Here is a 16,195-nt window from a genome sequence, read left to right as displayed (position 1 = left end):
CGTAAAAGAAACTTACCCGAGTGGGTGAGGGGCTTGGTTCGAAACATTTTTTATCATTAAAACTCAAGAAACCGTTTTGTTATTGAATCAGTACCTCCTTTGTTGTTTATGTAGGTGGAGTTATTTATTAATTACAATAACTATCGTAATTTAAAAAAAACAAGAAGCAATTATTTACTGTTACTTGCACGGGTGTCGTACATATTTGATCTCCCTTAACGTTTCACGAAATTAAGCGTCAAAATATTGGGACTACAACACTTGTTCTGTTGAGTAAACGTTCCTAGAATGATTAAAAAAAACCTCCGTAATCGTGTCTATAAATTTCCAGCTATAGGATGTCGCAGATGTCCATCTCGTTCTGTTCTTTGCACTTCGTGAATAACCTTATCCATTTAACTCACACATGTCTTAATTTTTCCTTGAAAACTTGTTAGCTCAAATCGTTTAAACAATACAACGGCATTTTACAGTAAAGTGCCCCTCAGAGGCACGTACGTACATTCTAGGCTATCTCCGAAGCCCGAATTAGAATGCAGGAAATAATCGACAAATGTGACTGATGTTTCACTCTCAACAACGACCGCGGGTAAATGATAGTTTATGGGAGCCTTTACTATAATAATTTCAATAACTTTTCTTCCAGTGAAAATGAAACATTCTGGATGCACCGTAAAGTGGGGCGACTTCGGACATGCGAGGTGACTTCGGACACGTGCATGAGCAAAACATTCCATTGTTGAGGGTCAGACGTAGGCCGCCACCGAAACGCAACAATGGGAAGAAATCTGAGCCAACCTTTTTACAATTGCATTATAATGGGTTCAAGGTCAAATATCTTGTGATCAGCGGAGAAATAACACATTATTGTAGCCAGTCAGCTTGTCAACTTTGCATTCACTCCTGTAAAATCTCATTGTGCAGACGTGTGTGTTTGTCGTTAGCACCTAATGAGTACCGAAATACTATCTTCATTTATATCATTACTTGAAACATACGTTGTGGGATCATAACCGTGTATCGTTTCTATTTTATGTCCATTTGTAGTGAATTTCAGTTTATTGTGAGTTAAGTTAGGAGGTCGTTCCTACCAAAACTATTTGATCTGCAGCAAGTTTTAAAGAGGGTTCCAGATTTCAATCCCGGTCTCACAGAAAATGAGAATGAACAACGCTGGGCTGATACATTTGTCGAAATATTCGAGATGTTCGAAGTGACAACACTCCAGAGTCCCAGAGACGAGGAAAACGTATCAATATCGAGCCCTGGAAAAGTGTTACGTGTAGCTTCCTGTCCTCATCAGAACAGGATTCAGAGAATCCAGACAGTAGAGAATTGTCGTCAGCAGAGGAATCGTCTGAAACCAGTGATTCTGATGACACCGAGTGCCTTCATTGTGGAAGACTGTGGTCAACAAGCAAGAACGGAGAAGATTGGGTCCAATGTCATAGTTGCAAGAGATGGGCACATGATATGTGTGCCAAATTTCCTAAGAAGCAGTATTAATGTGCTCAGTGTATGAAAAAAGTAAATTAAAAAGATGTCCAATTGTAATAGTTGTATTTTCTCTGTTTGAATAATTTTATGTAAACATTGATGTTCTACAGTGTGTATTAAGATGTAAGAAAGTGTACTTCATGTAAAAATAAGCTGTTCAAAACATTGCTTAGGTATTCAGAAAAATCATGAAATATATCCGAAGACACCTCATACATGCAGCATACATCGGACTATATGAAAACCACAATATGTCCGAAGCCACCCCACATTGAGTGGTGACTTCGGACAAAATAAAAATGTATTCTTAAAATATATTTTTGGTTGTAATATAGTTTTAACACTTCGTGATTGTTTCTAAAACTCGAATACTACTAATTATTACATTTTGTGCAAATACAAGTATAATTTTGAATATTACCGTCCAAAACGTCCAAAAACTGTCCAAAGTCACCCCACTTTACGGCTACTCTATAATTGTAACTTAAAATATTGTTTAGAGTCTTGCAGCTGAATTATAGTTTGCAAAATATCAGCTGTAATGTGTATTTACAGTTCAATTAACGGTTTAACATGATTAGTATTCGTATATTATTCTACACAAAATGTTTGCTAATTTTGCTTATAAAAATTATTGGATTTTAAATTGAGAGACATTTATGTGTGTTTATAGTTTATCTATTACACTTCCTTTCGTTTAAGCTTCACCCCATCAGTACATATATTTTGTTTCTTTTCTTAGAGGGTAATAAATACGATAAGATGATTACGACATTAATTAAAGTACTTTCACCAAAAGTGATTCTAATATCTACAAAATCCCTGTGTACACTCACGTTACTTACTACTCCGGAGGTTGTTTCCTTTATACAGCATATTTGCAGGAGATACAACTCAACCTACGTGTGTCAATATACGCTGTATAAAACACAACTTATTACTAACTTCGTTGACCGTACATTATTCTATAAATTATTTCTTTAAAGTGATTTAAATGGGTGATTCTTTAAAATAAATTACCTGATTTAAAACAACCCACCTTGTATATATAGGAGGAAAAATTTACGCGATGGGCCAGTGAGCCCCTCCCTTTTTGGGATGTGTTCCAAAATGACACTCATGCAAGTGACAGTGAACAATTGGTTCTTGTTGTTATTAATGATAGTATTTTTTTAAATTTATTATAATTACCATGTAACTACACCTATATAAATAAGAAAAAAACATTGATGCAAAATATTTTTTTTTAGTTTTAGTGAATTATAAAAGAATGTGTGACAAGAAAATAATTATTTCTTCTTTATATTAATGATTGTAATTTGATTTTACAAACAATAAAAGAAGCAGTCATTCAATTCCAAAATGGTTTCATGAATGTACCAATAAAAAATGTGTCGTTCTCTTGGATTCCCCTCAGGTAAGGAAGTTTCTTGTACCACACGGGTAAGCTAGGTTTAATTATTTTCACATACAAAGAACTGAATGCAACTTCTAATGAATTGAAGAGACCAATGTAGGAATGAGAAATCTATCGTACACTGGAGTACATAAATATTGTTACCTTTGAATTATTGGGAGCTATACCGGGTGATTTTTTAAACCTGAATCAATTGAATATCTTGAAAAAAATTCATCCTACAAAAAAATGTTCGAAATAAAAAGTTGATAGTTTGGAGGGGGAAGTTTAGTGGTAGTAGACCTATTGTCCCGGTACTGAACCCGAAAATGGGGCTCGGTGGGGCTCGCAGTGTTGTCAATGCTTTACTCGAAAAAATCACTAAGGTTTTTGGTCTAACCTAACCTAAAAAGCAAGGAACTGACAATTTTGCTTGAGAGTTCACAAACCGGAAGTGGGGCTCGGTGGGGCTCGCAGTGTTGCCAACTTCTTACTTGAAAAAATCACCAAGGTTTTTGTTGGTCTAACCTAGCCTAAAGCAAGGAGCTGGCAATCTTGCTTGAGAGTTCTGCAACCGGAAGTGGGGCTCGCAGTGTTGTTAATACCTTACTTGAAAAAAAATCACCAAGGTTTTTGTCTTGGTCTAACGTAACCTAAAGCAAGGAGCTGGCAATTTTGCTTGAGGCTTGCCTTACAGTGCATAAATCAATTTTTGCCAACCTATACATACTGGGCAAGGAGAGCCGGCACTGCCGTAAAAGAGAGAGATGGGTGGATGGTAATATAGTATGTGTGTGCGTGTGTGTGTATAATATGTAGTATTATTAACTAGAGAGTGTTGGCAAACCGCCTACAACTAAAAAAATAGAGATGCCAATGTTGCTGTAAGATAAAGAGAGAGAGACCTATAGCTGGCAACAGTAACAAGCGAATGCATCTTATCGTAATTTTCGAAGTCCCCGGGGGACCAAATGTTTATATATTGTGATTTTTGTAAACCTCTCTCGGGGGAATGATGTGCCACACACGCGTGCGTGCCTCTTATTATTTCTGTATTGTGATGCAAACAAACAAATAATAATTGTTGTTTTTTAGGATACCTGGCCTCTATAACCTTGCCAGGAGTGCGTGGTGGGGTGGGTGAAGTTAGATTCAAAGAGAATGCCACGTGATCACTTTGATACAATAGCTCCGTCTAGTTCGCTGCATTTTTTGACTGCACTCACGCGTCTAGTTGGTTACACGGTGCAACCTATCTTGTTGATTTGGTGTCATGTAGTGTATTTGGTGTCTGCACCACGTCTTGGAGAGGTGTAATATGTGGTGTGGTGTATGACCACGTGGTGAGTGGTTAACTAATCAAATGAATGTTTAAAGCAGGAGACAGGTATTTGTTGAATTTTCTGAACTTGAACACTGCTATTCGTCTACTTGGTTGAATGTTATTTTTTTTCACCAGCCTGACACCGGGATACACCTGCACTGCAAAAAAGTGCAGCGTACTAGACGAGGATATTAAATTGCTCTGTTGTAAATGAGATGCATGATGTTTTCTCGTAAGTTGTTAATATGAATTGATGTTACTGTGAAGAAACTGAAGGCAGAATAATGCCAACGCTATCTGGACTCGCTTAGTTAATTCAAGATAGTCGCGACAAACGTAAACGGGCTGTGCAGGACTTGGAAAATTTTTTCGATTGATGAAAATTTGGTTCTATGATGATGACCTATACTAAATTTTTGGTATGGGAGGACGGAGGATACCGAGACTCGACCAACACACTAAACCCCAGACCTCTCTATGGCTACATGTTCGGAAGTTACGAGTGATTAAAAGTTTTGGGAGGGTGTGTGCAAACATCTCTTACTCTTGAACTCAGGACCACCAAACTTTGGCATACATTGGTCAACCATGATAACCTATGTTTATTTTGTTAGGAGCCAATGCTAGCGCATGTCTCTACGATGATCCTATCGAAAAGAAATTGACAATTGGCCCACCCTTGACCTCCAAATTTCGTACACGTACTCTACATCACCAAAATCGACAAGGGGGTCGACCCTATCTTCTGCACAACTCTGACGTGTACGTACGTCCTGTTTCGCGAAGAGACGACAACCTTCCACAGCTGTTTGTATTATATTACATCAGATATTATATTGCATGAGTGAGTTGGCTGTGTGTATAAAAACTAGTTTCAGACATGGACGCGAATATAATGCCATGATAATTAGCTGCTGTCCAAAGTTATTGCATAACTTAAAATATTTATATATAAAAAAGGATATTTATTGTACTGTGCTTTCTAGCGAAGGTATTATTGTAAACGATATTGTTTGTAAATGTGGAAAGTTAGAAGCTCAGTCCCCGGCCTATCAATGATAAAAAATTTCATCACGGACAACAACCAAAAAAAGGGTGTGCACGTCACAAAAGCATTGTCATATGGACTGACGATTATTATTTTTTTTTAAAAAAAAAACAGACCTAGTTACGATGGGTTATAACCTGTGCTGTCTTGCAATTGTTTTTGCTTATTTCAATGTCAGCGAGCGTGATATGAAACATGCATGCGAAGAAGGGAGGGAGATCATAACAAAATAATTCACACTTCGATTTTATTACTTTCGCTAGTCATGTTTCACCTCCTATCTAGAAGGATACTGGATGCTATTTTATTTGAAGATGGCTAAAAGCAAGGGAAGGAGAGAAATGTTACTTTTTTATTTTTTTGCCTGTGTGTGACGAAAATAGTTTTACATGCATACGGCTGTATCGTGATCTGCTTGAATTATTATTACGTCTGTGAGTTTTCAGTATTGCTGAATATATTTACATATCAACTAACGGTTATGAATTGCGTAGAAATTGGCTTTTGTTAACGGTCCAGTGGCGAAGTTGGAAACAGAGAGCGGTCACATCAGACAGGTGCTCCTGGTATCTAAAGAAATGCCCCCTCTTACAGAAAAAAAAATGGAGTGTTAGAAAGGAAAGATGTTATACCCGAATGAACGGGGAGTCTCGAGCATCTTCCAATCCTCATCTTCGCGTTCAGCTAACGAGGAAAAAAAAAGAAATTTTACATATGGGGGACTCAACAGCTGCTGTACGGTATTGTCCATGGATGTTAAAACTTTTGTTTTTTTTTCTGAATAGACGGACATATCAGTGTTGCAATCTCCAGATGAGACCGGAGCTTATTATTATTATTATTATTATTATTATTATTATTTTGGACAAGGGGGATCAGATCAATGTATGGACTAAAACTTTTTTTTACATCAAAATAAAACAGAGGATTTTTTACTCCACTGCTTACTTATTATTGTAAAGAATGAGGTGCCGCGTCTTATTGTATAGTCTTCCAACAGCACACCTCGGGGCATAAATTTCTGCTTCTTCATGTATGCAAAATGCACTTAACTTCTGTTGTGAAGCGAATGGAGAGTTTGTTTTTGCTGCTGTGATTAAATACTAAACCAAAATCTTATTACATAATTTTGAAGTATATTTGTTAATACGATCTATATTATATGTCCTCCTCCGTAGTTGAGCGGGTTAAGGCGTTCACTCGTCTTGAGATTGTTCGCTGCGGGACGGCGTAGGTTCGAATCCGGCTCTGGTTGGAATTTATTCGGCCTACGTATAGGGCCGGTGGCAACCCACCATCGTGAGGAAATTGGGAAGCTCCGAGTGAGTGAGCGTAACCTGGTCAAGAAGACCTACAATAACGGCTGGGGGTTCGTCGGGCTGATCACTCGTCACCCCAACACTGGTCTGAGACCTCCACGCTATAACAGGTGACGGCGGAACAGTGTGGGAGGGAGACCAGCAGTCGGTAGGTAAGCCAAGGCTCGCCATGGTGCTGTAGAGCTGTAGGGTTATGTTATCTATATTATATTATTGCTATAGGTGGTTCATATTATGCGCAGGAGAATTTTTAAAAAATGTCTTGTTTCTCGAACCTGTGACCTGCAGATTTGCTTTTGCTGGCAACAGAAACAGAAAATGGCACTATGTTATTCTATACTGATACAGGTGTACTGTAATCATAACAATTTTCTAGTAACAAAACAACAACTATGTCGGAAAGAAATGGTGGGGGGGGGGGGCTTGTCTGTGTGGGGTCTTATTAACTACTTCACATCTGTACCTGCACAACTCATCGACTACAAAGCAACAATGTTAGGAAGTGTGTGCATGGTCCCAAAAATACAAATTTAAAATCACTAATGAGACATGAACTTTTTTTACTGGTGTATATTTGAATATGCGAAAATGAGGTACTTTGAATAACCACAAAAAAGCTTGCAACGGTATAGAGAAGGGTCATAACTTCAAACTTTAGACGATTTTTTGTTAATCTGCAAAGGGCCAGGGCGTACGGTAAATTGATTTTATTGAAAAGTATGCAGAAGCAGTGTTGGAAGCAGTTTGAAGACTGAAACGGCTATGGAAGGACACTTATTATAATGTTAATATTTCAGTATAATGTTTTCAGAATTGCTTTTCGATAATGTTCGGTACTTAATTTAATCAATTGTTAGACAAAACACACATTCGAATTCAAGGACGGAAAATATGAACAGCGAATGAATGCTTTAGAGTAGATGTGATATTTAAAGGAGGTGATTATTTTTTTACTTTTTCAATTCAAAACAAAAATTCATGAATATTATTATCATTGAATGGTTGGTTAGGTGCTCGGTTTATCTTGTTCCTCCGAACGAAAGATGGAATGTATACAAGCCTGTGCCTCCTAAGTTTATCGCGGCTATGAGGATGAATCGCGAAATGAAACGAACTGGAAACTTTCAATATATATATATTTTTATAACATACTTCACTAAGGAGGTCAAATGACAAGTTGGATTGCTATTCTTTTTATAATTTGTTAAATTTTATTACGAACGAGGAAAGAATGCATGGCACTTAATGCTGTAATGTTATTGATTAGATCATCGTTTATCTTGTCCGCATCGATTAATCTTCTTATGTTTTTTTTGTTTTTTCGTCGCGTCCATCTCTTCTGTTATCACAATCGAGACTTCTAGATTATTATTTTTTCTCCCTGCAATTTTAGAAATGTAATTTTTCACGATCATCCAGCGAACGCCTGAGACATTTCAGCAAAATGTCGATTATTTAATGCGTGTCATTCTAAAGAATGAAGAGATCTGAACCAGTTAATGGATGGGGTGATGTAAACTACTCATCATTCATCCTCTTGATGAGACCACTCGTCATTGACATGACGAGTTATTGCTTGGCATGCGAAAGGTGCAAATTACACAAAGGAATTAAACTACTGAAAAGACAATGGACACTCGTTGTGTTTTGTGAACCGTTGAACCTGTATCATGGCTGGGTGTAGGATAATTACCTGTCTAACTGAAGTCTCTTAGCTGAATGAAAATAGCGAAGTCCTCTGTAAGCTTCTCTCTTATCCTGACCAAAGCGTGCTTCCACTATCGACCTCCTGCCTTGCTGACCACCTTCCTCTACCAACTCAATTCCCAAAGTCCGGTCCCTTCCCAGCTTGTCTCACCTCTATATTCACTGGCCATCGAGCTCTTCCTCGATGCCGAATCGCCGAATCGTGTTTATTATAATTGCTACCATGCAAACCGCTGACACCATAACCAGAAGTGTTACCTGTTCCTGAAAGCTCAGGAAGTTTGCATGGCACAACACAACGCATTGTAAACATGCCTAAGAGGCTTGAGACAGCTGAGAAAAACAAGTGAATGCCCTGGTCAACATGAAGCGTTCAGAGAGACTTAATAAAATAAACATACAATCTTAGGGATTGATACGAATGGATGTTGTAAGGTTCCATGTTTTTTTTTTTTCACTATCTCTTGTTTGGTCGATTTTGAATTTGGGAGTTATTTTTTTTTATTTTGCTTTTCGCGACATGTTCGACTAATCGTGACAATACGTTTCAACCTTTCTGCATAAACGTTGAAACGTTTCAACGAACGAACGAACGTTGAAACGTTTCAACGTTTATGCAGAAAGGTTGAAACGTATTGTCACGATTAGTCGAACATGTCGCGAAAAGCAAAATAAAAAAAAATAACTCCCAAATTCAAAATCGACCAAACAAGAGATAGTGAAAAAAAAAAACATGGAACCTTACAACATCCATTCGTATCAATCCCTAAGATTGTATGTTTTTTATTTTATTAAGTCTCTCTGAACGCTTCATGTTGACCAGGGCATTCACTTGTTTTTCTCAGCTGTCTCAAGCCTCTTAGGCATGTTTACAATGCGTTGTGTTGTGCCATGCAAACTTCCTGAGCTTTCAGGAACAGGTAACACTTCTGGTTATGGTGTCAGCGGTTTGCATGGTAGCAATTATAATAAACACGATTCGGCGATTCGGCATCGAGGAAGAGCTCGATGGCCAGTGAATATAGAGGTGAGACAAGCTGGGAAGGGACCGGACTTTGGGAATTGAGTTGGTAGAGGAAGGTGGTCAGCAAGGCAGGAGGTCGATAGTGGAAGCACGCTTTGGTCAGGATAAGAGAGAAGCTTACAGAGGACTTCGCTATTTTCATTCAGCTAAGAGACTTCAGTTAGACAGGTAATTATCCTACACCCAGCCATGATACAGGTTCAACGGTTCACAAAACACAACGAGTGTCCATTGTCTTTTCAGTAGTTTAATTCCTTTGTGTAATTTGCACCTTTCGCATGCCAAGCAATAACTCGTCATGTCAATGACGAGTGGTCTCATCAAGAGGATGAATGATGAGTAGTTTACATCACCCCATCCATTAACTGGTTCAGATCTCTTCATTCTTTAGAATGACACGCATTAAATAATCGACATTTTGCTGAAATGTCTCAGGCGTTCGCTGGATGATCGTGAAAAATTACATTTCTAAAATTGCAGGGAGAAAAAATAATAATCTAGAAGTCTCGATTGTGATAACAGAAGAGATGGACGCGACGAAAAAACAAAAAAAACATAAGAAGATTAATCGATGCGGACAAGATAAACGATGATCTAATCAATAACATTACAGCATTAAGTGCCATGCATTCTTTCCTCGTTCGTAATAAAATTTAACAAATTATAAAAAGAATAGCAATCCAACTTGTCATTTGACCTCCTTAGTGAAGTATGTTATAAAAATATATATATATTGAAAGTTTCCAGTTCGTTTCATTTCGCGATTCATCCTCATAGCCGCGATAAACTTAGGAGGCACAGGCTTGTATACATTCCATCTTTCGTTCGGAGGAACAAGATAAACCGAGCACCTAACCAACCATTCAATGATAATAATATTCATGAATTTTTGTTTTGAATTGAAAAAGTAAAAAAATAATCACCTCCTTTAAATATCACATCTACTCTAAAGCATTCATTCGCTGTTCATATTTTCCGTCCTTGAATTCGAATGTGTGTTTTGTCTAACAATTGATTAAATTAAGTACCGAACATTATCGAAAAGCAATTCTGAAAACATTATACTGAAATATTAACATTATAATAAGTGTCCTTCCATAGCCGTTTCAGTCTTCAAACTGCTTCCAACACTGCTTCTGCATACTTTTCAATAAAATCAATTTACCGTACGCCCTGGCCCTTTGCAGATTAACAAAAAATCGTCTAAAGTTTGAAGTTATGACCCTTCTCTATACCGTTGCAAGCTTTTTTGTGGTTATTCAAAGTACCTCATTTTCGCATATTCAAATATACACCAGTAAAAAAAGTTCATGTCTCATTAGTGATTTTAAATTTGTATTTTTGGGACCATGCACACACTTCCTAACATTGTTGCTTTGTAGTCGATGAGTTGTGCAGGTACAGATGTGAAGTAGTTAATAAGACCCCACACAGACAAGCCCCCCCCCCCCACCATTTCTTTCCGACATAGTTGTTGTTTTGTTACTAGAAAATTGTTATGATTACAGTACACCTGTATCAGTATAGAATAACATAGTGCCATTTTCTGTTTCTGTTGCCAGCAAAAGCAAATCTGCAGGTCACAGGTTCGAGAAACAAGACATTTTTTAAAAATTCTCCTGCGCATAATATGAACCACCTATAGCAATAATATAATATAGATAACATAACCCTACAGCTCTACAGCACCATGGCGAGCCTTGGCTTACCTACCGACTGCTGGTCTCCCTCCCACACTGTTCCGCCGTCACCTGTTATAGCGTGGAGGTCTCAGACCAGTGTTGGGGTGACGAGTGATCAGCCCGACGAACCCCCAGCCGTTATTGTAGGTCTTCTTGACCAGGTTACGCTCACTCACTCGGAGCTTCCCAATTTCCTCACGATGGTGGGTTGCCACCGGCCCTATACGTAGGCCGAATAAATTCCAACCAGAGCCGGATTCGAACCTACGCCGTCCCGCAGCGAACAATCTCAAGACGAGTGAACGCCTTAACCCGCTCAACTACGGAGGAGGACATATAATATAGATCGTATTAACAAATATACTTCAAAATTATGTAATAAGATTTTGGTTTAGTATTTAATCACAGCAGCAAAAACAAACTCTCCATTCGCTTCACAACAGAAGTTAAGTGCATTTTGCATACATGAAGAAGCAGAAATTTATGCCCCGAGGTGTGCTGTTGGAAGACTATACAATAAGACGCGGCACCTCATTCTTTACAATAATAAGTAAGCAGTGGAGTAAAAAATCCTCTGTTTTATTTTGATGTAAAAAAAAGTTTTAGTCCATACATTGATCTGATCCCCCTTGTCCAAAATAATAATAATAATAATAATAATAATAATAATAAGCTCCGGTCTCATCTGGAGATTGCAACACTGATATGTCCGTCTATTCAGAAAAAAAAACAAAAGTTTTAACATCCATGGACAATACCGTACAGCAGCTGTTGAGTCCCCCATATGTAAAATTTCTTTTTTTTTCCTCGTTAGCTGAACGCGAAGATGAGGATTGGAAGATGCTCGAGACTCCCCGTTCATTCGGGTATAACATCTTTCCTTTCTAACACTCCATTTTTTTTTCTGTAAGAGGGGGCATTTCTTTAGATACCAGGAGCACCTGTCTGATGTGACCGCTCTCTGTTTCCAACTTCGCCACTGGACCGTTAACAAAAGCCAATTTCTACGCAATTCATAACCGTTAGTTGATATGTAAATATATTCAGCAATACTGAAAACTCACAGACGTAATAATAATTCAAGCAGATCACGATACAGCCGTATGCATGTAAAACTATTTTCGTCACACACAGGCAAAAAAATAAAAAAGTAACATTTCTCTCCTTCCCTTGCTTTTAGCCATCTTCAAATAAAATAGCATCCAGTATCCTTCTAGATAGGAGGTGAAACATGACTAGCGAAAGTAATAAAATCGAAGTGTGAATTATTTTGTTATGATCTCCCTCCCTTCTTCGCATGCATGTTTCATATCACGCTCGCTGACATTGAAATAAGCAAAAACAATTGCAAGACAGCACAGGTTATAACCCATCGTAACTAGGTCTGTTTTTTTTTTAAAAAAAAATAATAATCGTCAGTCCATATGACAATGCTTTTGTGACGTGCACACCCTTTTTTTGGTTGTTGTCCGTGATGAAATTTTTTATCATTGATAGGCCGGGGACTGAGCTTCTAACTTTCCACATTTACAAACAATATCGTTTACAATAATACCTTCGCTAGAAAGCACAGTACAATAAATATCCTTTTTTATATATAAATATTTTAAGTTATGCAATAACTTTGGACAGCAGCTAATTATCATGGCATTATATTCGCGTCCATGTCTGAAACTAGTTTTTATACACACAGCCAACTCACTCATGCAATATAATATCTGATGTAATATAATACAAACAGCTGTGGAAGGTTGTCGTCTCTTCGCGAAACAGGACGTACGTACACGTCAGAGTTGTGCAGAAGATAGGGTCGACCCCCTTGTCGATTTTGGTGATGTAGAGTACGTGTACGAAATTTGGAGGTCAAGGGTGGGCCAATTGTCAATTTCTTTTCGATAGGATCATCGTAGAGACATGCGCTAGCATTGGCTCCTAACAAAATAAACATAGGTTATCATGGTTGACCAATGTATGCCAAAGTTTGGTGGTCCTGAGTTCAAGAGTAAGAGATGTTTGCACACACCCTCCCAAAACTTTTAATCACTCGTAACTTCCGAACATGTAGCCATAGAGAGGTCTGGGGTTTAGTGTGTTGGTCGAGTCTCGGTATCCTCCGTCCTCCCATACCAAAAATTTAGTATAGGTCATCATCATAGAACCAAATTTTCATCAATCGAAAAAATTTTCCAAGTCCTGCACAGCCCGTTTACGTTTGTCGCGACTATCTTGAATTAACTAAGCGAGTCCAGATAGCGTTGGCATTATTCTGCCTTCAGTTTCTTCACAGTAACATCAATTCATATTAACAACTTACGAGAAAACATCATGCATCTCATTTACAACAGAGCAATTTAATATCCTCGTCTAGTACGCTGCACTTTTTTGCAGTGCAGGTGTATCCCGGTGTCAGGCTGGTGAAAAAAAATAACATTCAACCAAGTAGACGAATAGCAGTGTTCAAGTTCAGAAAATTCAACAAATACCTGTCTCCTGCTTTAAACATTCATTTGATTAGTTAACCACTCACCACGTGGTCATACACCACACCACATATTACACCTCTCCAAGACGTGGTGCAGACACCAAATACACTACATGACACCAAATCAACAAGATAGGTTGCACCGTGTAACCAACTAGACGCGTGAGTGCAGTCAAAAAATGCAGCGAACTAGACGGAGCTATTGTATCAAAGTGATCACGTGGCATTCTCTTTGAATCTAACTTCACCCACCCCACCACGCACTCCTGGCAAGGTTATAGAGGCCAGGTATCCTAAAAAACAACAATTATTATTTGTTTGTTTGCATCACAATACAGAAATAATAAGAGGCACGCACGCGTGTGTGGCACATCATTCCCCCGAGAGAGGTTTACAAAAATCACAATATATAAACATTTGGTCCCCCGGGGACTTCGAAAATTACGATAAGATGCATTCGCTTGTTACTGTTGCCAGCTATAGGTCTCTCTCTCTTTATCTTACAGCAACATTGGCATCTCTATTTTTTTAGTTGTAGGCGGTTTGCCAACACTCTCTAGTTAATAATACTACATATTATACACACACACGCACACACATACTATATTACCATCCACCCATCTCTCTCTTTTACGGCAGTGCCGGCTCTCCTTGCCCAGTATGTATAGGTTGGCAAAAATTGATTTATGCACTGTAAGGCAAGCCTCAAGCAAAATTGCCAGCTCCTTGCTTTAGGTTACGTTAGACCAAGACAAAAACCTTGGTGATTTTTTTTCAAGTAAGGTATTAACAACACTGCGAGCCCCACTTCCGGTTGCAGAACTCTCAAGCAAGATTGCCAGCTCCTTGCTTTAGGCTAGGTTAGACCAACAAAAACCTTGGTGATTTTTTCAAGTAAGAAGTTGGCAACACTGCGAGCCCCACCGAGCCCCACTTCCGGTTTGTGAACTCTCAAGCAAAATTGTCAGTTCCTTGCTTTTTAGGTTAGGTTAGACCAAAAACCTTAGTGATTTTTTCGAGTAAAGCATTGACAACACTGCGAGCCCCACCGAGCCCCATTTTCGGGTTCAGTACCGGGACAATAGGTCTACTAGTGGTGCAACAAAAGAACACCCCCTCCCACTCTTGTAGGTGGGGTGGGGGCAACTTTGAAATTTCAAATAGAAACCCCTATTTTTTATTACAGATTCGGATTTTACGGAAAAAAATACATACGTTTTGTCTGAAACATTTTTTTCGATTTTTGATAGATGGCGCTATAATCGACAAATTTTCATTTCTTGAATGTTTACACTTTAAAACCAATGTATTTCATTTCGCAATTCATTTAAATTCAAAAAATAAAACATTCTCGTGCATGAACTTTGTACTAATTCTTGACAAATCTCTTGAGATTTTATTAAGCTGGTAATTCGCCTATTTACAACATTTAAAAGTTAGATTCAATATTTGTTTAATTTTTTTTATTGTTTTATCAAAGATGCTTAACAAAGCTACAACAGAAAAATAAAATAAAAAAATAAAACAATTTCAAGAAACAGTTCCTTTTTAGACTTTCCCTGTTAAATCATTGTTTGTTTTTCATTGTTTTTTAGATCACAAGAATGCTCCGAGCGATTAGTTTGACTAAGCTGTTGATACTTTTTAATATCAATGGATGTATTAACTGTAGAAGAGAAAATTGAAATGGTTCTCGTGTATGGAGAATCTAGCAGGAATCTCCGTCAAGATGTCGTTGTTTATGCTGAGCGTTTTCCAGGCAGGGTGCGTTCTTTCGCTTCGTTTCAACGTACAGTCAATCAATTTACTACTGAAGGAAGTGTTAAACCTAAACCCAAACAATTTCAAGTCCTGGAACAAAACTGTTTTATTTTTTTAATTTAAATGAATTGCGAAATGAAATACATTGGTTTTAAAGTGTAAACATTCAAGAAATGAAAATTTGTCGATTATAGCGCCATCTATCAAAAATCGAAAAAAAATGTTTCAGACAAAACTTATGTATTTTTTTCCGTAAAATCCGAATCTGTAATAAAAAAATAGGGGTTTCTATTTGAAATTTCAAAGTTCCCCCCACCCCACCTACAAGAGTGGGAGGGGGTGTTCTTCTGTTGCACCACTAAACTTCCCCCTCCAAACTATCAACTTTTTATTTCGAACATTTTTTTGTAGGATGATTTTTTTCAAGATATTCAAATGATTCAGGTTCTATACATACTACATTTTTACGGGATATTGCGGAGGGTATGCCTTGGTCCTTCATGGGCTGTTGCGCAACGGATTATTATTATTATTGCGGAGGGTCACGTTCCCCGTGTCCCCCGGTAACGACGTACAGGAATCAGTGTTGTTGTAAATACCTATAAGGTGACGCGAGTGAAGTTTCTTGAAGACTCTTGAGAAGCCGAAATGAGAATTAAACATTTTTTCATCAAAAGCATTTTCGTAGATATTGGAAAGGTCCAGAAGTTCATCTGTGTTCCTAATTTCGTTTCCCCAGGGTAATTCAGCTGTTATAGACCAGACGGTTTAACCTGGTACCGCTCCCGCCACACGGTGCTCTGTCATCTGTTGGAAGACCTTCGCAGACATCACGTGGGTGCTTCCAACCAATGAGACAAGCGTTTAGACAGCACGTGCTTTGTTCTCTGCCAATCAGAGCTCGCCGTTTCCTTTGCGACGGAAATTTAAGTACTAGGTTTGATTTGTCACATTT

Source organism: Lepisma saccharinum, chromosome 10 (genome assembly GCF_977018435.1).
Source record: "Lepisma saccharinum chromosome 10, izLepSacc3.1, whole genome shotgun sequence".
NCBI lineage: Eukaryota > Metazoa > Arthropoda > Insecta > Zygentoma > Lepismatidae > Lepisma > Lepisma saccharinum.
The sequence above is the reverse complement of the archived record's forward strand: the minus strand, read 5'-3'. Positions refer to the sequence as shown.